Source organism: Zosterops lateralis, assembly GCF_965231275.1.
Source record: "Zosterops lateralis genome assembly, chromosome: 2".
Classification (NCBI taxonomy): domain Eukaryota; kingdom Metazoa; phylum Chordata; class Aves; order Passeriformes; family Zosteropidae; genus Zosterops; species Zosterops lateralis.
Window position 1 is genome coordinate 55,088,336 of NC_139763.1, and position 24,985 is coordinate 55,113,320.

Below are 24,985 nucleotides of genomic sequence, written 5' to 3' on the forward strand. Positions count from 1 at the left end.
ACTATCCTCAGCAATTCCACATGCTGTGCAGACAAAGCTTTTGAAAGGTTCAGTGTTAGTGGTCAGGGAGACAGATGGGATTTGCAGCCAGCCTGCACTCCAGATAACCTTATAACAGTGGTGCTGAGAGTCATGAAGTTACTGGCCTTGCATAGTACAGCCATGGAAGTGAACTTACAGGTGTCACCTGGCACCATTCTGAGCCAAACCATACAGAAATTTAAGCCACTTTTCTTCACAAGGCCAGATATAGCATCCTGATAGTTCTGGAGATGGGTGTTCTCCATCTCCATCATCTGCAAGAAACATCTTGCAGGTTTCATACAAGAAGGTATACTGGAATAGAGATTTGAAAAGAAACCACTTCTTTCCACAACTACATAGTAAAAAGGGGGTTAGATATACCTAAGTTTTTATAGGTTTTCTATTTCTATTATGAGTATACAGAGACAGATACTACAGGGGAAATAAAGGTCCTTTCTATCCAATTGACATTTTCACAGCTATGGATGACCTTTCTGTTCTTCAGTTAGTATTTTCAGATCACCTTGTCTCACATTGTCTTGTCAAAGTCAGAACTGAAACTGGGAAAACAAGACCCCCAAAGCCAGATTGTAAATCTAGGCAGAACATGTCTGTTTTGCTGAAGGTAAGTGCTGTAAGCTATCTCCTGTCCTCATGTCTGCCAAGTTCAACAGGGTGAGAATCAGACAGCAGACACTAGTGAGTGGCAGACCTTCACACAGAAGACAATAAAGTGTATCAAGAAAAGTAAGGAAATCACAGAAGTTTTAAATATGCAAAGAAAACAGAATCTTTCCCAGACATTAGTGTATGAGCTACTTACCTTCCATATTATACTGTGTGCTCAGGAGAGAGCAATGATCATGACTCAGAGAAGCATCATCTTCTAGTCAGTCATTCACTGGTGCCCCACAGAAGTATTTTCTTCTCTAGTATGTTCTCCTTTCTTCATGATGCCTCTGCACAAGTGTGAGAGTCTACTAGGTGCAATGCAATAGGTGATGCTCAGTGGAACATACATTTTTGCCTCAGTTTCACTTTTTCGTGTTTATGACCATGACATACAGATACCATAATTCCTGAAGTGTCTGCTCCCCTGCTAGCCTTAGGTATTTGATAGAACAGGATGTGGGGATATATCTGGCACCCTAACTTCACCTCCAGGCTGCACTATGATCTCAGAAATGCTCATCGGGCCTTGACTTCGACAAACATCACTCAGGCTAAGTTCCTCATGCACTTACCAAAACCACTGTCTATTCTCAGGAACTTATGTTGTCCAATGGGCTCCTTTTTCTAACAATCAGGTATGGAAATGTATTTTTCTTACCTGAATAACAACCCAAGTGGAACAACACTTTTGTTATCGAAATTTCAAGGAGAGTTATTGACTCAAATTGCATCCAGGATGGAAAATTATTATGCCTTAAACCAAATCCCTTGTGACCCCATAAACAGTGATTCTTAATGAGATTCTTTGAGCTCTCCTGGACTGCAACAAGCTGTGACCAGAAAAGTCCCTTTAACTAGGACACCTTTCAGAGCCAGTGAACTCTCAAGTTTGCTATACTTGAAGATCACCACCAAAAGCCAGCAATGGAGCCTGGGCTATCTCCACTCCTTGAGGCTCAATCCCTCACCCATTGCAAAGGGGCAAAGCAAATTTTTCACAGGTACATATACACCTTGCATCTTTAGATCTCTGCGTGTGCATGTGAACATGCTGCAGGAAATGTATTATGAATGTTGCTCTCTTAGATTTTGTAAGTATGTTAGATTTGTAAATAAATTAGGTCTGAAAGTGAGTTACTATTGTGCTTATAGTAAATTCTATGGAATCTTTTGTAAGGTTATTGACTGAATGCTCTTAAGTTTAAATTCTTTTAAAACCTTTGGCCTAAACTGCTGGTCAAGCCCAGGGCTAGATTGGAGAGGAGTCCACTCTGAACCTTGGGAATCAACAGAAGAGTCTGGCTTATTCCTTTTTATCATTATTGTTTCCCAGCTTTACACTTTTCCACCCCTAGCCTCCATTAGATAATTTTGGGATTATTTTAGTCTGATTTCCCTCTGTGTGCGGTAACAATTTAATAAGAAGTAGAGTGAACAATAGTAGTAGACTTGCCAACAACTTTTTTCCAGTTTCACTTTTGTAATTAAACCGGCTTTTGCCAATACTTTTGCTGGTGATCCTTTGAGTGACCTGAAAGACCCATTTCTGACAAAGGATTACAGACAGCAGGCAATTTGAAAAAAAAAAAAAAGTAGAAAATCCAATCTCATAATGTGTCAATGACAAGGAAGAAGAGAAAAGGGATTTGGTTGTCCCAGTTATATTGAAATTAGGCTATCAGTTCTGGTAGTGGGAGGTCTACCCAAGCCTTCTCTGTTTAAGCGTCTGTCAAGCATAGTCTGAAACACATATATGCACAAATATATGACCCTGCTGGAGCTTCTGAATGTCTTCTCAGCATGATGTGCAAGTGCTGCTATGCTCTGTTAATCTAAATGTGTGTAAAGTATAAGGAAAGTAATGTTCCATATACTGCAGTAATAGACATATGATCTGAATCTTGCATTCAACCCATTCTATGAAATATTTAACTATTATCTTGGGTATTTTCAAAGTCATAGGAAAGATGATGAAGAATAAAAGGGATCTGCAGGGGGTTTTGTACATGTTCTTAATTTGGAAATGTGAAAGAGCAGTCTGAAAGCTATCTTTTGCAAAATTATCATAAGAGGGTTCTAGATTCTTTAGATTAGTTACCAAATTTTTCTTTGATTTGAATCTTTTTACTTAATCTGTATGCAGAAGCAACATAGCACATTGGTGTGTCTACCCCTGGAGTGACTTCTAGATGCCATTGCACTATAAATCATTGAAAAAGCACTAAATTCATAATGACTCTTGCATTAAACTCACTGAATAGATTATAGTACATTTAATGGCCCATACCCACCCTTTTTTTTTTTTTTCAGTGACATGTATAATTGGAGTGTTGTTATTTCCACAGTTTTCTTTATATAAGTGGATTGTATTGCTTTTCACCTTGTTGTGTGTTCATGGTTTTGAGTAGCAGCTTTTTGTAGGTTTTCTTTGTAAAGGATAAAAGCTCACCCCCCCAATCATTATTTCTCCTTTGAGTTCTCTGAAAAAAATGCTTTCAAACACTCTCCTCTCCTCTCCTTCTAAACATAAAGACAACAAAGAACAAAATGAAAATACAGCAACTCCCTTCCTCCAATATTAACTTTCCCTTCCCTTGGTAAGCCCTAGCGGTTTGAACTACCAATAAAAAGGAATTTTGTTTTTTTCTACTTTAAGCCTTCCCTATTAAGTGAGAGTTCTGCAGATCACAGAGCTACAAGTCAGTTGCAGAATATATGTTGTGGTAAGTAGAATTAACCTCTTGACCTTCAATTTTCCTCTCCTGTGATGCACAGATATTTCTCTAACCATGGAGAAGTTTTTACAGACAAACAAAGGATAGTTTTTTGCCACTATTTCTCACTGAAAGTTGAGCTAGTAGTCCAAAGAATTCAAGTTCTTAGGCTATTTTAGCTGTACTTAGTGAAATTAAAGTTTCACATTTCTACTAAATATCCATCTTTTCAATGGCAAAAATGCATCCACACTTATGCATCCACCCCATTTTGACTTAGAAATGAAATGGCACATTTATACTAAAACCCACACTTGTTGTATTTGTTTATTGGTTCTTATAAAGGTGTGTTTGCAAGTGTCTATGTGCACTTCTAAATGTTTTGCTTTTTTAAAAAAATGTATACACATGATTTTGCAGAAAATAGCTGGAAATTAAGCTCTGGCTGTCAAAAAGAGAAAACTACAATCTGTTTTTAAAAAAATAGTATCTGAGAATAAATTATTTCACTAGTTCTATTACAGATGGTTCTGAAAAACCTGAAATTCAGCTGAATGCAATAAAGCTTGACAATACTTTGAACCTGACATAATCAAGCCAAAAAATTTGAGGAGAAAAATTTGTTAGGTTTCCTCGAAATTGAACCAACAATATATTGAATTATAGATGCAAATAAAAAGCTATATTGTTATTGATAGCATTAGGGCCAAGAAGGAAAATCTTACACCCTAAATGATGATCTCTTCGTCACAAATGTTTTAGGTTGAGTCTTCAGCAAAGACAACAGTGGATCAAGTTTTGTGTGTAATTAATTTTTTTCTCTCTGATGAGTGAGAAAGGAAGCATTAAAATTTGAATAATAGTTTCCAGGATAATTTTCCAGCCAATTTAGGGAACAATTACTTGTTAATTTCCCATTCATAAACGGGAAATTATGTAAATTGTGTAACCAAAAAAATTCTATAATTCTTCTGAGGAGGTGTCTGTGTATTACCCCTTATTTCACTGTTTTAAATGAAGGTAGAAGAAATAAAGAGATTTATTCAGATAACAACTTTTAGCTTGTTTATAAGAAACAATTTTAATTAAAAAAAACTAAAATCAATTGACTTAGTAAAGCATTGTGTGAAACATTGTTTTGCCAAGACAAAAGGATGTATGAATCTCTGGGGCATTTCATCCTTTACATTTTACAGTAATGCTTATTTTACTTGTGGACACAACTACAAAACCAAAATTTCTCAGACTGTGTTGGTACAAGAGGAAAAATAAATTACTTCTGGAATACTATGACATATTATTTTGGGTTCCTCACTGTATAGTTTAAAACTTTGGAAAAGTGGTATATTTGTACAGCTGCTGGGAAAACACACGTATTTTCAAGCAACCAAGTTTTCTAAAGCAGGTAAATTCTGAAAGGTCTTTGGGCTCTTCATTGTATGACACACTTGTACTCTAAAAGGCCCTAAGTACTGTACAGAAATAATAAAATATTCCTCTTGTACAGTCATTGTAACTAGTGGAATGACCTCTTAATCCAGTTAACAGGTCTTAACAATTTACTGCACTAACTCTGTCATGTTACTTCTATAAGCACATGCTCTTAGCTCATGAGAAGGAGAAGTAATCTAATTTCAGTCTCTAGTGAATTACTTGAACCAGCTTACTGTTCTGTAACGTTTCCAAACAATTTCTATTACTCTTTGTAATGTTTTGTGACTTAGTAAGCTTCTGCAGCTTAACAGTGAAAAAGTTTTTTGATTTTTTTTTTTTAATTTATTTAGAGTGGTGTTCCCATAAAGACATCAAGGGATGATTTTTTGCATCATGTTAGTATATATGAAATTTCTTGACAAAGGAGAAAATCCCTATGAAAATATGGATGAATATATTTAACCAATGAAATTTTATGCAGTGTAATTAAAGAAAGGTAAAGGGAGATTTACCTCAGGTGAAACTATCTGGTTCTAGGCCAGTCATGCAACATTCAAGAGACAGCTCATTGCTTATTAATTTCTATATTTATTTATTTATTTTTCTGAAAAATGTTGCAGGGTTTTAAATAGCTTCACTTTTTCTCTCTCAGGGAAAACATGTAATTGTTTCTTCTTTTAAGACCAGTGGGAGCACAGGAGAAAGGAAGCTCACCTGGGAAGATTGTCTCTTACACAAAAGAGTATCTGTGCAAGTATACATATATGTATATTTTAAGCAGCATTTGGTGCCATTTGATGTTGGTAGTGCAGCAGATCTGGGACTGAATGAGAAATTTGAATAGGAAGAAGCAATTGTATTATATAAATATTTATTACATTTCTGAAATAGGTGATCGATTACTGCTTTTTTATTTTCTCCAAAGGGTGAAAAACCTGGTTGTATCATTAAAGCAACATATACATCCCCAATTCTAAGCTGGATGTTGAATTGTTTTTTCTGTTTTCTGGGCTGTCAGAATAGCCTCATAGGTTTTATTCTGCACTTCTCATTCAGTCATTTTCTTCTCTGGTCAGCCTAGATTTTATCATCCTATCTGGCCTATTGGCTACCGTGTAATAAGAACTGCTTTGAAATTTGAGACAGAGAATCCACCTTTTTTAATCGTTTCCTAAAGAAAGCATCTGAAAGCATGAAGACATAGGGCCCAGGTTGCACTGCCAGTTTGTAGTCATATGGAGCCAGATAGATTAGACAAGCTGTTCAGGTACAATAAATTCAAAGTGTCAGACTCGTTGTTGATGTATTCTGTGATGTAGAATACTTGGTGCAGACGTGACAGATGCAAAGTATGACAACAAGGTCCATGGCACCTCTGAGATGCCTTGAGCTGGAGGTGTTACCTTTCCTTTCCCATAAGTCTGGTTTTGTTTAAGGATCATGGGAAGAGAAAAAACTGTCCTGAGACATTATGTACTCAATAATCTCTCCTGTTGCAGCAGTCTTTTTTCACATCACCTTCTATCTTCATATTCCTAACTGAATTTTATGTAGCATTTAAAATTCCGTATCATACAAACTTTCTATTTTACTTATTCTTTTAACAGTATTTGTTGTATATTTGGGTAATCTGGATCTTAATATTTTGTCAAATATTTCAGCATATGACAAACCCAGTTTGAAGGGTTTTTTTCACATTCAGTGACAGAAATCTGAATTAGGCTTCCCATTTTTCTAAACTTTCTTTCAACTTAAACTTATTTGTAACATGGTTTTTGAGTTTTGGATAACAGAACTCTCAATAATATTATTAGGTATTTTTTTTTTAAAAAAAAAACTTCCTTCCTCTATTTATTTCTTTAAAATTTTATTTTGTTTCTGATTTCTACATATAAGCTTGATTTAAATTCCTTTTATCCTCATTCTTCTATAAATCTTATCCATTCTTATCTTTTTTGCTGTTCATATATATTCACCATGGGAAAAATTTTATCACTAAATGGTCTAAGCTTTTCTAAGCATTACATGTCAATGTGTTGTTACATGTCTGCATTTCCCTCTTACTATCAAGTTCAGATGTCACTCTGACCTGTGTGTCAGCATCCAGTTTTATTTAATTGACTTTTATTTGTCATAAAGGCTGTGTTGATTCCAGAGACTGTAAGATGTTTGCAAGATGAAATTATGCTAATGTTCTATTTGTAAGTTTAGTGCTGTTGAGGTAAAATAAAGGAAATATTGAGCAAACAAAATCATGTATTCCAATTATATTACAGAATAAATGGCCACAGCTTGCACTCAATATACAACATGGGAGGAGAAAAGTTACACTTGTCTTTTCTGTTCAGCATTGGTTTTCACGAGATGAAGCCTGTAACATCTGTAATCTGGCTTCCTGACAAGCCAAGAAAATCATGAATACGATAATAATATAATATAGACTTTTCTTTCTGCATATGGTTTTGTGATTTTTATTTTAAAAAATTGTATTTTTTGTTCTTGTGTACAAGTATACAGTAATTAATAAACTCTTTGTGCTGCTTAGAAAGGCAGGTTTCATAAAAGAGCAGTATGTAGCTAACCCATCTTTAGCTGTCGATCTGCTCGCTTTGTTTTTCATAACATGACAAATTCTATTTGTTTCTTTTAGGTTAAAATCAGAGTTCCTCAATAACAAAAATTAAATTTTGTCTAACATTTTCATCGATGCTAGATGATGAAATTTCAAAATAGCTTTCTCATTTTTAGTTATTGAATAAACTACATTCAAGCTACTGAAGCTAATTCCTCTTCATACATGTTGTGTTCGTTTACATTCCCACCAAAAAAAATAATAATCACTTTTTGTTTCTCTTCCTTTAATATTGTTCCACATATCCTTATGAAGAGATATAAAGGAAGTTTTAACATGACTCATTCATCCTACTATGCATGTAGGTGTTAAACTTCACTGGGTTCCTTATTTGGAGTGGGTAACTGTCAATACCTTTCCTTCCTTGTTTTTCTCTACCCTTCTCATTTTAATTTCACTTCTGGTGTTATGCAATATTTTGACTGAATGAAAAAGAAGAAGTGTAAGACAAGGGTGTACACTGCTGAAAGTTAGGTATAACATAATGTAAAGTAGTAAATATTAAAGAAAAGCATTCATGAGGGAGAGCATAAATCAAATAAAGATATCCATGTGCTTCTCTGTCTGGATCTAATTCTAAGCAGGAACTAGTAGATCCATAGCAGAATGTTAAACCTGGAAACATATTTACCTCTTTGTGTACAGGACAAAGGTTATGTACACTTGAGTGTATATGGCTTATATATTCCTTTAATATTTTTTTCACCACTGTAGATAAATTAATAATTATAAGACCTTCATGACTGAATGACTCTTCAGTAGATATTTATGCATGTGAACCTGTATACCTACTTAGAATAAAGGAAGAAATAAGTTTTTGAAGAAAATAACAATAGAAAGAAAAGAAAATGCATAGATTGCCTCTAGAGGTAAGGGTAATTTCTGCTTGGATAAAATGCAAATTAATTGTATAAAGCAGCAATAAAAAAGGGTCTTATTTTTACATTTTACATTTTTAAGGAACAAAAAGGAAACAAAATATACCTAAGAAACATGACACTTTCAATTTCAGATTACAAAAGCAATTGTAAATGAGAAAAATACAAAACTAGGGGAGTGTCTGACACACCTGGAGGCTGCACTGCCATTGAGTGGGACCTTGATAGGCTGGAGAGTTGGGCAGACAGAAACCTAATGAGGTTCAGCAAAGGCCAGTGTCGGGTTCTGCCCCTGGGGAGGAATAACCAGCACAGGCTGGGGGCTGAGCCACTGGAGAGCAGCTCTGCTGGGAAGGACCTGGGGGTGTTGGTGGATGGCAAACTGACCATGAGCTGGCAGGGCTGTTGTGTCCAGGGGGGCTGTGGTTTCCTGAGCTGCCTCGAGGGCCTGTGGCCAGCAGGTCAAGGGAGCTGAGAGCACCTTCTGCCTGGCCCCAGTGAGCTCACACCTGGAGTGAGTGCTGTGCCCAGTTCTGGGCTACACAGTTCAAGGACATAGAGCTACTTTTGAGGGCCCAGCAGAGGCCACAAAGACAATGAGACCATCTCTCTTCTGAGGAGAGACAGTAAATGCTGGGCCTGTTAAGTCTACAGAAGACTGAGGGGGGATCTCATTAATGAATATAAATATCTCAAAGGCAGCTGCCAAGAGAATGGTGCCAGACCCTTTTCTGTGACATCTAGCCAAAGGACAAGGAGTAAGAACCATAAATTGAAACACTGGAAGTTCCATCTCTATATGAGAAAGAACTTCTTTACATTGAGGGTGGTGATAATAGTTTGAAAGCAAAACCAGTGAGAGACTCCAAGTCTGAAATGTAATTTCATAGGAAGAAAAAAATAACAAAGTAAAATAAAATAAATGCAATAATATAAAAAGACCAATGACAGAGTCAGAATACAACCTGACACCCTGCTGGTCAGGGTGTTGGAAACAGTCCAAAATTAAGCCCTTCTGGAGTGGCAGATGTGGTCTTTTTGGAAGCAGAGATTATCCTGTAGAGAAAGAGTCCAGTCTTCCTTTGGGAGTCCCATGGGAAGACTGGATGTCTGGTGACACTTGTGGCTCCTTTTTATCTAGGTGGAAACGGTTTGGCTCCTCCTCCCTGGGCTGAGCATTCCAATTGGGGATGATGAAATGTGTCATGTCCCCGGTGAGCTTTAATGGCCCATTAACAGGAGATATCCCAATGGAGGTGATGGGAGGGTGAACACAGATAAGAAACAATACCCCACCTGGTATTTAACAGCTGGCTTGTTATCAGAAAGGCAGTCACCCCCTGCCTTCTGGAGTTACAACAGAGAAAGAAAAAACACCTCCCCAACCGTGTTTCAACAGATGGAAGAGAATAAACTTTTTTTTGGTTATATGGCCCATGACAGTGGCATAGCACTAGAACAGACTGCACAGGGAGGTTGTGGAGTCTCCATGCTGGAGATACACACAACTCACCTGGACGTGCTTCTGTGTCACCTGCTCTAGGTGATCCTGCCTTGGTAGGGTGTTGGATTGGGTAATCTCTAGGGTTCCTTTCAACCCTAAAAATTCTGTTATATTATGAATTATAATTTAGTTACTTTTTCTTGCCATTTTATATTCTCCTGGATGTCCAGGAAAACAATACAAATAAGTAATTCTTTTTATATATATTCCATAAAAAAAAGATGCAACTTTTACTACTCTAACACAACCACAGCCAGATAAAAGATCTTGTAGGATAACTTCAAATTTCATTTTGCTTTTTATATTCTATTTATTTTAGATAGATTTACATGCATTTAAAAGCAAATGCAACTTGCACTAGCAAATGAAAGTCTTTGCCAAGTCCAAACAAATGTATCACTACTCTACAAGAGCTGTTCACTTTTCACAATCTGTTCACGTGACTGGGTCCTAAGGGTAAAAAAAAAACAAAACAGAGACACTAAAAGAAAAGAAAGAAGAGAAATGCTAAGCATTCTGAGGAGTATGTTATTATATAGATTGATTAAAACACATTTTATTATTATTTATTGAACTAACACATTGTTTATGTGAATATATGATACATTGTATAATAGCATAATAAAATCACAATGGGATAGATAGCTCTGATGGAATGAGTATTGCTTCAGTGGTGCATGCCAATTCATGGAATGCTAATGCCAACTGAAGTAATGTTTTTTGGTTCAATGAGTCAGATTATCAACATCCTGGAAGCTATCTCAGTGAGCATGCTTTTATCTGTTTCAGTACTTAAAATACCATAGATTAAGGAAATATTTACATGTATGTTAAGTATTGGATCTAAGAAAACATTCTTCTCTTTTTTTTCTTCATTTTGTTTTCTAAATTTTTATTGCAGACAGAATCTTACATTTCAGTTGTAGAATTCAAATGTGAGCTATTAAAAGGATTACTGTAAGTATAGTGTAGAAAAGTGAGGTTTTCAGGAGCTTTCCTTGTTCCTTTTATTTGATTTCTTGTGGGTTTGTGGTATTCCTGGTTTGGGTTTGGGGGTGTGTGTATTTCAACATGTATGCTTAAGTGCTCCTCATTTTGATGTTCTGTTTTGGTTTTCTGAGTGGGTACAGGGACCTTCTATAATAGGGCCTTGAGAAATATCTTCAAGAAGATATGGCATGATAACTGGCAAGCTAAGTACCAAATATGGTTCAGAAACTGTATGCCTGGTTCTCTATTTAGCTCAGGCATAGTTCTTTGCTGTTTGGATTGCACTGTACCTGAACAGTTTGAAACCTCAAGAGAGGAGGTTTATAATATGTTTTCATGCATCCACTGCAGATTTACCATTGATTGAATCCGTTTTGGTTTTGTAATGGCTTTAAATTAAGCATTTGTGCTCTGCAAGCATTTAGAAAATTGAGCACCAAGAAATGGCCCATGTGGACAATGTCATTGTTATTTCTGCAGTACAAAGCCATATATAATTGTTTAGCCTCCTTTCACTCCCTGTCCAACCATCTGAGTGATGATTTAATTTATCTACATCAAATTGTGTTGTGCGAATGGAAAAAAAAAATATGAATCTCAACAAGAACATTCAATGAGATTTTAATTCCTAGCCATTCCACAAACCTGAAAAACTTTGATGCTAAATGAAAAAGGGAGGAGAAGCAAAAAAATCCAATCAATCAAATAAAATAATCAAAACCCAACTATCCAAACAAAAAAAAAGGAAAAAATACCCCAAACCTTCCAAAAATATATTTTTTTAGAAAACCTCTGTAAAATTAGGAATTCTTGGCTGAATAATAAAGAATAATTCTAGTTTCCATTATGAACACAGACATCTGGGGGTTTTTTTTGTGATTAAAGTTTTCCAAATCATGTTTTCTTATAAACACGGCAAAAAATACCTGTCACAATTTTTAAAAGGAGCGTAAATGTTTCCGTCATTCAAATTCAGCAGTTTTTGCAACATTTTAGCCCAATAAAACTGAACTTCAATACTATTACTTAGGTGAAAGTAGGAGACTAATTGAAATTAATTTCCAACTTTAAATGTTTGCATATTTATGCTGAGCTCTCTTTGTGAAGTTTCTAAAAGTTCCGAATTTCACTTAAACCTCTGAATGCCAAAAAAGTTGAATAGTATTTTCTTAAGTCAGTTACTGTGTATCTCAATCTGTTCCTTTATCATTTCTGTTTCTTCATTCTTCACCTACAAAATTAGGAAAATATGATTTTCATTCCGGAGGAATATTGTGAAAGTAATAGTGATGTGGTGTTTGAATTTTGGAAGCGTGTGGGTCAGACTCAAATACTTTCTGGTATTAATGATCAAATTCACTTTGCTGTGCAAACAGACTGGAATTGTTTATATTTTCAACTGAAAACCTACTCCTAAATTATTCTGGCCTATTTGAAAAGAATAGTTCCCAGGTGTGGCATTTACCTTCTGTTTTGTTACAAAATTATTCCTGCGTTTTAAAATACAAATAGGATTAATTAAATGTCTTAGGGTTTTAAACAGTCAATTATTTTAAGATGTCACAGTTTTCTGTCTTTTGCTTTCCTTCTCCTAGCACTTTTTCTCAACTTTCCCCTTTCCTGTCCTTCTCTTTTATTCTGTATCCCTACAGGCATTCTAATCCTGGAGTATGGTCAACGGCAGTCTGAGGACATATGGGGAAAATAGTCCAGTTGACAGAAGTTATAAAGTAGGAAGGTAATGGTGTTTGATTCTTATATGTCTTTACTGTGCAATTGACGTTGTCAATCTTTGCAACTTGTTCAGTTTAATATAAAAGATGTACAGTAATATAAAAAAAAGACTTAATATTAAAAAATTAATATAACGTTGTATGTCCCTGCTAATTGTAATATGAGGGTGGGTACACAGAACGTTCAAACTGACATTTTTTTCATGATTATGTACTTGTGTAAAAAGGTTAGGTTTAGAGTCTTCCTCCAAAATTATTTATTTTATGCAGACATTTTTGAGCAGAGTTAAGAGAAATGCTTTTAATTCACAGTGATCCCCAAATCCTTTAACAGTGTCTCAAACTAATTCTCTGTTTGCAAACATTAACCAAAACACTAGTGAAACATAGTCACTTCTGAAAAGAAACATAGTTGTTCAAACACCATTGTTGGGTAGGAACTGCATATTTTAAGTCAGATAAAATCATGCAATTATGTAAAAAAGAAGGTTTCTAAAATTATGATCCTTTCTTTCCCAGCCATGTGCCTGATATTGAGTGGAGAGAGAACCATCACATTTAATATAGCCTTCAAAAGAATTTTTGTAAGTGTTTCCAGCAAAGAATATGTCCCAGTGTTTCCTTATTCTGGTACTGTAATCACTTTTAAGAGAGTTTTAAAATGAGATTGTTACAAACATAAGCAAAAATGTCCAGAAAATTAGTTTTTAAAAATATTACATAGTAAAATTTTAAAACTTCTGGGGATTTTATTCTTGTTGGGGACCTTTTGCTGTTTTTTGGAGGGTTTTTTGGTAGGTTTTTTTTTGTTTGTTTTTATATTTTTGTGGGGGTTTGTTTGCTTTTTTGTTTGGTTAGGGTTTTTTGTTTTCTTTTGCTTTTTCTAGTTATTCATTCTTTATTTTAAAATACACTCTCATTGTATCCATTAGAAAGGATAAGGTTTTAAACATTTCTTGCAGTATAAAGGTAATTTGGAAGTCAACAGAATGACACAAAATGCTATATATTACTGTTGTTTTCAGGAACAGTACCTGTCAAGTTTCAGGTACTTCTTCATACATCTACAAGAAGATATGTAAGCTAGGATTCATTGAATATTACTCTAGAAGTTAGAAGATGAACTAATAATCATATAAGCTGTTCATTTTGGGCTACTTTTCAGAGTCAAGAAGATGAGTTGTCTCTAGAACATGCTTCAACTGACCTATGTTAAACACCTAAACTGCACCTAAACTGGGGGCCTCTGATATCCAGGGATTAGAAAATGAGGCTAGGTTCAGTCATAGACACCTATGACATGGATAGTCAGAATAAGAATTTAAGTGTCAACTTGAGATCTTACTCCTTAATTGATGTTAAAAAATTCACATATTTGGAGTTAGGCCAATATTTTAATTGTTTGGTGGGACAAAAGGTCAGTTAACTGGGACTTTTCCCTACTCCCTAAATTTCAGGAAGAAATACTGTGGAAGATGTTTATGGAATAATGTATGAATTTTATATGTCAGCTTTCTATTTGGTTCATGCTCTGTATGCCTTTTGGAGCATAAATGGTTTCTCGTGAATTGTCTGATAGATACTATCTGACCTGAAAATAGCAATATAAATATTAGAAACAGCCCATATAAATGTGCTTGAATTTATGCAAGCATGGTCACACATTACTTTAGCTACAGCTGTCATGCATTTACAGCTTCCTGTATTAATTATGTGTATTTTATATGTTTAAGGTTCTGTCTCCATCATGCTAGACCTAGATATTACAGCTGACATTTAAAGCAAACTCCCAGTTCCCTGGCTAGTGCATCTTATTTATAGAACTGTCTCAAATATTTTGCTTCTTCTTACCCAATGTCTAAATAGACTTTTGTTTGTTTGTTCATTTTGTTTACCTCCAGTAACATATTTTATTTAAAAACCAAGTATGTTTCATAGGATTTCTTACAGGAAAACTTTAGTTTAGTTTAGTTTTTGAGAGATTTTCCACCTGTTCTTTGATCTTTTAAAATAAATTATAAATTCACACATGAGCTCTCACTAGAAGTAAAAGCTAAGCAGATGTTGAGTTGAATGACACATCTGTTGGCTTGAGAAGAAATTATATGTATGCCAAATTGGATTTGTCCTTTATTTTTCTTAGGAGACTGAATCTCATAACTGAAGCAGGCACAATATAACAAGGAAAATAATGTTTTTATGTCATTAGTTCTATTGTAAATACATATTTTTATAATACAATTTTGCATCTTTTTAATTATATCAAAATCCTTTAGCTTAGAGATTAACTGTGCATCGAGATACATGGCTGAGCTTATAAGAATTATCATTGGATATATTCAATGACATATTAACAATCAGTGTAAAAATATAGAATTACTTCATGTCATCAAGCAAATATATTTTTGTGAGCAATATTGTAATTAAAATAAGTTTATTATTAGATAACTAAATATTATATTATTATGAAATAAATGTCTTAATCTATTTCTAACCTGGAAATAGTCCTAAACTCAGTATAATTTCTAAACAGCAGAAATAAAATTTTACACTGGAAAGAACTGAGCAGGCAGATTATAAGAGAAGCCTCCCCACACATTCATGTCATAAAACAGATTTGGGTTATTGAGGGTGAAGTAAGAATAACATTTATTCAAATGTTCTGAAAAAGATTGTGTTACAGAGATGATAATACATTTTGAAAATGCAATAATGAAATATCTTTATAACAGTTATTAGTGAAAGGAAATGTACAGAAGTTTGTAATACAGGAGCAAAAAGACACTGAATGAAATTGAAAGGCAACAAATTTGAAGTTGATTAAAGAGACTACAGCTTTACATGATACAAAATTAACCTGTAGTTTTCATTGCCACAATATATCCCTGAGACAAGAGTTGGATTGATAAAAGGATTAGACAGTTATGTAGATGAGAAAAACACTCACAGCCACATTAGAGAAGAAAACCAGAAAAAAATAGATTTTAGCACGTAATTTAATCACTAACTGAAAGAACAGATAAAACTTTGGCATTGTGCAAAGTTATTTCATAAAAATTTATTTCTGTTTGGTTTGTTTGGTTTTTGTTTTTATAATCAGAACACTTTCTTCAGAGACAGATGTTTCCTAATCCATTTTTTCCTTCTCATTTTTTTCTGAGAAGGTTAAAATGTTGGTGTAGTATCTTCCTCTTCATCTTCGCCATCTAGAATTTCCTTAGGTTTATTTTTATGTATTTTTCTCAGTGAAGTCTGCTTACATGTTCCTTGGCTCCCTGTTACCCAGAGCTACTGCTTTCTTTGTTTTCTTCCTGACTATTTTTACTGAACAGTAGAAGGTCACATTCATAACTCACCACCACAATTTCTATTAATAATCTCCAATCTGTGGTATCATTTCACATTTGCATTATTCCACTCCACAAAATTTATTCTAAAGTGGCAAGCAATTCAATTAACTGAACATAGCTGCTCCCTACAGGTTTAATTAAAGTTTAACTCAAACTAATTTAAATAATAGTTTCTTTTTACTAAGTCATTGTTATGCCAGTTGACAAACAAACAAAAAATCTTAATTCAATACAAATCCAGTCAATTCACAGGACCTTGCACTGTTGAGGTAATGGAAATATGTTGTTTTTCTTCAGTAAATAAAGAAATAATATTTGCTGGAAAATTCATACTATAATCAGGATTTTAATGTCTCTTCTTCCCAGTTAGGGTTAAATGACCTTTCACTTTTACATTCTTCTTTTCATTTAAGGAATCATTAATTCAGTATTTTGGTGCAGGAGAACAGTAAGATTTAAATAAAAGAAAAACAGCAAAACGGAAAAGCTTGTTTTGGTCAGGATGTCGAGTAGTCATCTGGTCCAATCCACTGCTGAAAGATTAGTTTGCAAGAGGTCTTGTCCATGTGGACATTGGCAATCTCTAGGAATAGAGATTTCACAGTTCTTCTAGTCAATCTGCTTCTTTATTTAGTTATCATTCCTGTGAAAATATATTTTCCCCATTTGTAGTAAGAATTCTTGTTCCTCCACTTTTCTTCTTCTTTTGCTTTGCCCTTCAAAAGAAAAATGCATCTTGTCTGTGATCATCTTCCAGGTCACTGGAGAAGATTCAGGCCCTTCCTCAACTGTATTCTCCAATCTGAACCAAATCAACTTCCTTGATTTCTTCCCAGGAGTATTTTTTTTTTCCATGCAGTGCAGTGGGATACTGAAGTACAAACAGCTAAGCTGTTTCAAATATTTGCATCACTTGTTTCAAAAGATGATGATAATTTTCAACTGAAGAAAAGAAAGAAAGAAAGAAAGAAAGAAAGAAAGAAAGAAAGAAAGAAAGAAAGAAAGAAAGAGAAAAAAGGAAAAGTTTTGTTTCCTGTTGTACCAAAATATAACATGAAAGGGACATATGGAACCGTTGGTCAAATTGGCAAAGCATGCAGAGAAAAATAATATGGAAATGTTAGAAATAGTTTAAATGAGTTATCTGACTAATTAAACTTCATGTTGCTGATGTTAGCCCGTATCCATTAGCTGACCTGTACCTCTTAAAGTGCCTTCTGATAGCTTTATCCCATGCTGAAGCCTGCAGTATTGTTGTAGCTTAGGTTAATTTTTAGAAATATTACTGCTGACATTATGAGTCAGTTGACCTTAAAATTTCATGTCACTCCTTCTACTGAAAATCATGATATGAACTTTACAATGACCAGAACACAGAGCTCTGTAATGGAAGAAATAATATAACTTCGTTCCAGTACTACAGTTGTTCAGAATCACAGCAAAAATAGAGGAAGTAGATCAAAGGAAATATAAAAGACTGGAGTTGCAAACCCTGTCAAGACATGTCTTTAAAGAAAAGAGTTTGAAAGTGACCTTGCTTCATTATCAAAGACTAAAGTTCACATTCTGCAAATAGCATCAATCTTGGATGTAAAATCAACTAAAGTAACATAACTGAAATAAAATAAAATAAAATAATAATTAAAATAAAATAATAATTAAATTAAAATAAAATATCCAGGAAACAGCTATGATGACTGTAGTAGATGAAACTTACATGTCTTCTCCTTATTTCAGATTTAGAAAAAACCCTCCACATTTAACCATAGTAATTGAAAAGCCAAAGGTTACATTTCATTTAACAGTAGTGTATTAGTACTAGCAGTGTAACTGTAATAGTAATGGAACCCAAGAAAACATTAAAATAAAACTTCCTTACTCAAGAAACAAAATGTTTCCTACAAGTGCAAAAACATAGAAAAGCTACAAGAAAAAAAATAAAGAAGGTGAATTACAAGGTTTTTAAAGATCACTTTGAAAAGAAAATTGCTTGGATTATTGTTAAAAAACTTGTGAGAAAAATCATGAAACTGGTAATCAGCTCTTTGACAATTGCTCCTTTTCCATGATCAGTATAATAAAAAAAAACCCACCAAAAACCCTCAACCTTTTTCCTGTTAAAAATTGTATTCTATTTTACAGTCCCAAGGCCAGATGTCAAATGGCTGTCTGTGGAGAACCATTCATAATGGCAGATCCTATTGAAGTTTTATCCCATAATGTGGTTTCAAATACTTCACAGAAATATAGCATGAAAATATCTTACTGAAACATAGGAGAATATTATTCAGGAAATTTTCATTTTAATTCTGACATAAGAATCCTGAGCTCCAAGTGAGATATACAAAATACTTTAAAAGCTGAGCCTAGGAATTATTAATTCTGCTTCATATTAAAAATCACACACTTGACAGATGCAGACTTTTTATGGATTACTATAATTTTTCGTGTGCCCCAAATGTTAATGGCTCTTTTCCTCTGTTCCACAGGGAACAATTATCCCCTCTTTTCAAGTGCTAAGACTCTGTAATACAATTACAATATAAATAGAATAAATATGTTTAATGCATTTTAGGTTAATTTTGGTGTTTCCTGTCTTACCTGCTCTAAAGTTTGTTCTTCTACATCTCTACTAGGGAATGCAAAAGTTTTTTCCCTAAGAAGCTCATTTTTCTTTAGTATAGAAGGTGATCAATCTAGAATCTCTGTGTGTTCAGAGATCAAGGTGGTAGTAGACTAAATGGCACTTTGACAGTGACCTTCTTTTTCCGATAACTAAACTTCTAAAGGCAGCTCTTGTCTTACACTAAAAAGGGTGAAAAAGTTGATGCTCAAGTTAGTTGTCTGTGTGTTTTACTGTTATAATAATTTTTGTCTACCTCAATTAAAAGCTATTTTCCCTCAATGCATGGAACTGAAGTTGTGCCATTGAGGTCAGCACCTGGGACAGATCATTCTGTAAGCACCAATCAACACACAGTAAAAGGAATAGCAGGTATGATTCACCACACTGACATTTCATGTAAAGGTAGAGAAAGAAACATGCAGGAGAATGTTTTTATTTCTCCAAATAATGTTTTTCATTTTCCCATCTAGTTAATTAATAAGACCTGACAGTGATTAGGATGTCAGTTATGATGAGATCATAGCAAGAGTAGGCAGTATGCTGAGAGATAAGCAGCCCTGTCAAATTTTAAACTTGAAAGTTAGATTCCAGATCTAATTTAGAAAGTGGATTGAAGAGAGGCATGAGACATTGAAACTGGAAAATACAATTCCAGACCTGTCTCCAAGTTGCCATGCTGATTTAGGCAAGCCATACGTTATCAGTATAACCCCGTTTCTGCACTAATAGAGTGATTAGACTTAATAGGAAGTATTTGTGTTAGTCAGATCTTTCAAAATGAAATACACTAAAGAAGTGTGGGAAACAAATTCTTTATTCTCTCCATATAATTTTCAGCATTTTTTACTTTGTTTCCTTATTTTAAGGCCCTTTCAATAGGTCTTGTAAACCAACATCTAGGATTCTCTTTTCTAGCTACTTGAAACCACAGCTGGGTCCACTTGGGTCTTTAGCTTTCTATCAACACACTTAATTTTTCATATTTTTCCCATATTCCAGATAGAGAGAACACAGTCCATTACTTATTGATTCAGAACAAGGGAAAACCTTAAAATATTCAGCTTTTACTTGCTTGTGAACTAGATACAGCACTGCTCATCCAATATACTGATGTTAAGCCTTTCCATTTTGAGCTAGAGCTCAGATGTTGCAACTCTCTTATTCACACTTTCATGTTTAAAGTTCACTATAGAGTTAATAGTCTTCTTAACTTTGTTCAAGACTGGATACTTTTGGAATTGGTTGGTTGGTTGGGGTTTTTTAACAGTTTATTGTGCTATTTAAACATTTTTATTTCAATATTTTCAAGCATACCTTTCCTGAAGTTTTTCAACAATTATAGTTTTTTATTATAGTAACAAACTTATTCTAATATCCATTTTTTTGATTGCAGACCTGTGTGTTTAGTTTTTATCTCAAGACTATTTTGTAACCTTGTTCCAGAAAGTAACTGCCAGCTTCTCTTCTTCATGCACTTGAGAATCAAACTTGGTTTTATTTCCTAGTACATAACTCACATTGACAGAGACCTGCCTCTTGTCAGTATTTGGTACATATATCAAGTTTATTTTGCCCCTCCTGCCTTATCGTTTGGTAAGCAGACGATCTTGTCTTCTGCTCACTCTCACAGTTACCTGTATGTCATCCTCATTTGTCTTAGAGCTCTAGTCATTCTTTACTCCTACCGATTACATGTTTTCATCACAAGCTTCTCATATTAGATACTCCCATATACTATTTCAATAACCACTTCCTTGTTGCACTGTGTTGATTTCAACTAGATCTATCATGTCACTACTTTCTCCTTACAGTGCACATAATATTGTAGTGTCTTATCAGCATGTCTTGCAACAAGACTGTAGCTCCTCAAGGAATAGTGATGCTTCAAAGTGCCACAGTACTCATCAATTTTCAGAAGGTTTCTCATTTGATTTAAGGCCTTCCCTTCCTTCACCCAATGTAAGGTTAAAATTGATTTACCTTTGTTTTTATTTTGTGATAAATCTTCATAATTTATCGTCTTTTAAAAAACTTATGTGTTGAAATTTGTGAGTTCACCTTTCAAGGAAAAAGGAAGCTGAATTAGCTCTCGTTTATTTTTATTTTCTTTCTGTAACAAGTATCCTATCTACAATTTCCATCTTTCAAGACATTTATAATAGACAATTACCATAGAGATGATAAAAAAAAGGAATTCACTAGTATACTCCAGTATGCAAATGAAGTACTTAATCTAAATTATAGTTCGATAAAATGTGTAAGAAAGTACCAATATAAATGTATGACTGAGATCTTTATCTTATAAAGTTTATTTTGTAACATTGTTGAGAACACAAACAATTCGTTCTGAAATATTTAGAAAAAATATTTTTACCTCAGCAGTGTGATATCTGTGTATTCATAATGAATGGAAGGTAAGTCTTTTGTATGCATTATGGGACATTAAGAGGAGGAGGTTTGATGTAGTTATGTCAGAATGTTTCAATCCTGCGGGAATATAGTGAGAGACCAAGGTAGGGACCATCTGCCATTTAACATGTCAAACTTACATGGACCAGTGGAGCTGACAGACATTGAAGGAAGTGTGTTTTGCAATTTATAAGGATTAGAATACTAATTTCTGCTGAATTTATAATTCACACAAGATATATAAGTAAACTAACCTGCAGTCTTACTGGGTATTTCTGAGGCTACTAGTCTACACGGTAAAGTGACTAACATAAAAGTGATTTTTTTTGTGTTAGTGTCCTGGGTGAAATCAGTGATGGTGTTCTCCTTACCTGACATGATTAATGACAAACATTTTACGGGGGAAAAAAAGTATATGCTGTATTTTTATTTTTTTTCTCAAAATAGTAATAAGGGAATAAATGGTGACTAAAAAGTCAGAAATGTGACCATGAATAGCCATGTTAACTGCAGACAGCAGATGTCTTTTGTGATAATGATATTTTCTATTGAAAAATAAAATTATAGAATTTAAATGTCAGAGAAGTGTTTCAAAACCTTAAAAAAACCCCTCTCTTTAATAATTTACTACACTTCATGTCTGCAGGTCCATGGCTATAAATTTACAAACAAAATGAAGGAAATAGTGAAAGGTTTAAAGGTTAAGAACACAAGTCACAATGGAATTAAACTGATTAAAACCTTTGTGGCCATTTAATTAAAAATCTCTAGAAAAAATATTCTTTCTTCATATGTCATATCACATTACTCTTCAAAGAATATTTGGTTTCCATGAATGTGATGCATGTAGAAAATTTTAGAATACTTGGAGATTACAGTTTATGCTTTATAGTAATCAACAATATTTCTACTATTAAAAATTAGGTACCAAGATCAATTGATATGGCTGTCACTGGCCATCTGCTTCCTATCAGTTGGTGCAAAAGGCTTAACAGATTCTCATGCGCCTCTCATCTCCCAAACCTCTGTAATTTCAGGGAAAAGTCTTTTTTTTTTTTTTTTTTTAAATTAGATTAATTGAAAATTAAGTCATTACAATTTAATCCCATCAACATCAAAATGGAAATTCTTACCTGCATATTATTAACTTCTAGTTCATTTTTATGCAATTACAAAAGCAAGATGGAGAACAATATCAAAATGCCTTGTTTCTATTATCTGAGAAATAATATGAAAATAATAGGTAAGTTTGAAGTATTTTATACAGACCTGAAGAGCATTCTATGACAATGGGAAAAAAAGGAGAAAACGTTTCAGAATGAAAATAAAGCTGAGGATCTGGAGTTCTAAGTTGGAGCCCCGGGCCAGTGTTCTTTAATATTATAAATGATCAGGATAGAGGAATAAAATATGCATTAAGTAAGTTTACCAATGATACCAAACCTGGAGAAGTTGTGGACGCCCTTGAGGGCAGGGAGGGCCTTACAGGGAGATCTGGATAGTCTTGAGAGCTGGATGATTGTCAGCTGTATAAAATTTAGCAAGAACAAGTGCACAATTCTCCACCTGAGACAGAGTAATACAAATTGAGTGATAAGAGACTGGAGAGAAGATCCACAGAAAGAGAAATGGAGATTTGGATTGATGGCAAGTTGAACATGAGTCAGCAGTGCCCTGGCAGCCAGGAGAGCCACCTGTGTCCTGAGGGCATCAGGCACAGCATGGCCAGCCAGGCAAGGGAGGGGATTGTTCCCTCTGCTCTGCACTGGAGCAGCCTCACCTCGAGTGCTGGGGGCAGTTTCAGGCAAACAAGGGTTACTTGGTAATACAATGGCAAGCTAATAATATTTATTTAGTAACTTTCTCCATTAAATCTTTTTTAAGCAATGGCTAAACCTATACATCCTGTATTTTGATGAGATATACAAAGAATATAGTATTTTTAATCTTCCTTAACCTTCTACCTAAAATATCTTACAATGCCTCAAGTTGGATATTTAATACCTCTGAGGATAAAAATACTTATCTAACTTTGGTTATCTAACCTGTAACATGGGCAGAACTTCATTCTGATGACTTTCTATGATAATCACCTCTTTCCAGGCAAGATAATCCAGGCCCTTAAGTTCTGACCACTATGATTCTAAAAAACAAATTCAAATTTGACATGGCCTGTCTCTCATTTCATAAAATTTAGTATGTTCTGTGCACCTGATTTATTTCTCTGGCTTCACAAACACATACACAAAACAAAGTGAGCAAGCCCTGTGTTTTTATCTTTTAGCTTCATCAAGTCAGTGTTTACCTGTAGTCTCATATTTTTCTATGAGAGCATTAACTATGATGCTCATTTTAGTTAGGCCCATTTCTTTTACTCAGGAAAGTGAAGGAAGTCCCACTCTCTTACTCAATTTTAACCTCTTCTTTCTGGCATTTTGCCCATGCCTTAGTAATCATTTTTGTTTTGGCAGACAGCATTTCCTTTGGGTTTATGTTCTAGTCCAAATTTCTGGGTAATAGGAAGTATAACAACCCAAATGTTAAGTATGTAATAATCATATTCCTTAAAATAACAGGAATAATGCAAATAATAAGTATTAACTCTGCATAAATAGAAAAATTTGCCACAGAATGTGCAATGATATGCTGTTTAAAAAAATGCAATATAAATTATATGCTTGTATAAAGCAAGTCTTATGCTTTAATGCTTAGATTCTACTGAGACTGTGCTATAGAAATATTGAAGACAGATGAAAATGCAGTTTTGAATAAAACATCAATACAATGGTGACAGGAAGGATGTGTCATTTTATGTAGTTGATGCAATGTGGTTCAAAAAATCGAATGTCTTTCCTAAAATGCAAAATATTTAACATGATTAATTTTAATTATTTTCCCAGCTAAGAATTCCTTCAGAATTATATGGGGTACTATCATAATTTTTCTCACAGGACAGAACACGTATCTTTCAGTGGGGAGACCTGGAATTTTCCCAGTATTGCTCATGGCTCTGTCCCCTTTAGAATTCTAGTTTCAACAGTTTTCAGAGGGTTCATATTAACTTTTTATTGCATGTTCCCACTCCCCTCTCTGCTTTTCTTTGAGTCAAACCTGTCAACTTTCCATTGATTTTGCTTCTTTAGGCTGACAACCTGCTCTGTCTGCCACAATTAAAACTGTGGGAACTTTATCCATGGAATTTAAAATCCCTAGACACATCATAATTTTAAAAGCCCTCAAGGGCTGCATAATAAATATAGTATGATACATCAAATAAGAATAACTGGAAGAAGGTTTTCTCCTGAAATCTCTGAGAGAGAGAGAGAGAGAGAGAGAGAGAAAGAGGGAGAGAAGGTGCATATGCATTTATAAACCTGCATGCTGTTTATAAAGTATTGAAAGCAGTATTTAGCCCTACCTTGCCAGCAGCTCTCCCATGCACCTCAAAACTTCCCTTTAACCTTGTGCCTGCAAGCACCTGTGGAACAAATTCCAAATAATGTAAATACCTGACATCTAATTTCAGAAGCATTCAGGGATGTATCAAACGGTAACTGTAGACCTGCCATTGGTCTGATAAGTGATCTGAAGTGAATGGCTGTGCTGCTCTGTGTCTACTTTTATTTATTTTTAAAACAGAACTCATGGCTCCTCTTTCCTTTACAATGTTCTCTGAGTTCAGTGGGGCAACTATAAAGCTGAAAAGGTTTTATTAATTACAAAAGATAAAAGCATTAAATGGCAAGCATTTTGAGGGACGCTGGACCTGAGTTCTATGTACTTTTTCTTTCATTATTCTAAAAAATGTAGGAACAGGCAATAATCTTGAATTCTAGCACAGTCACAAGAGAAATTGTAGTATGTTTGTGTTTGTTCAATTAATTACTATTATTATGTTTATTTCACAAAATTTAATTGATTTGGGTTATTCATGATCATAATTTTAAACAAAGGTACATGAAGTAAGTGGTTGAAAACAAATTTATCAATAAACAAATTGAAACACAAGACTGAAAACT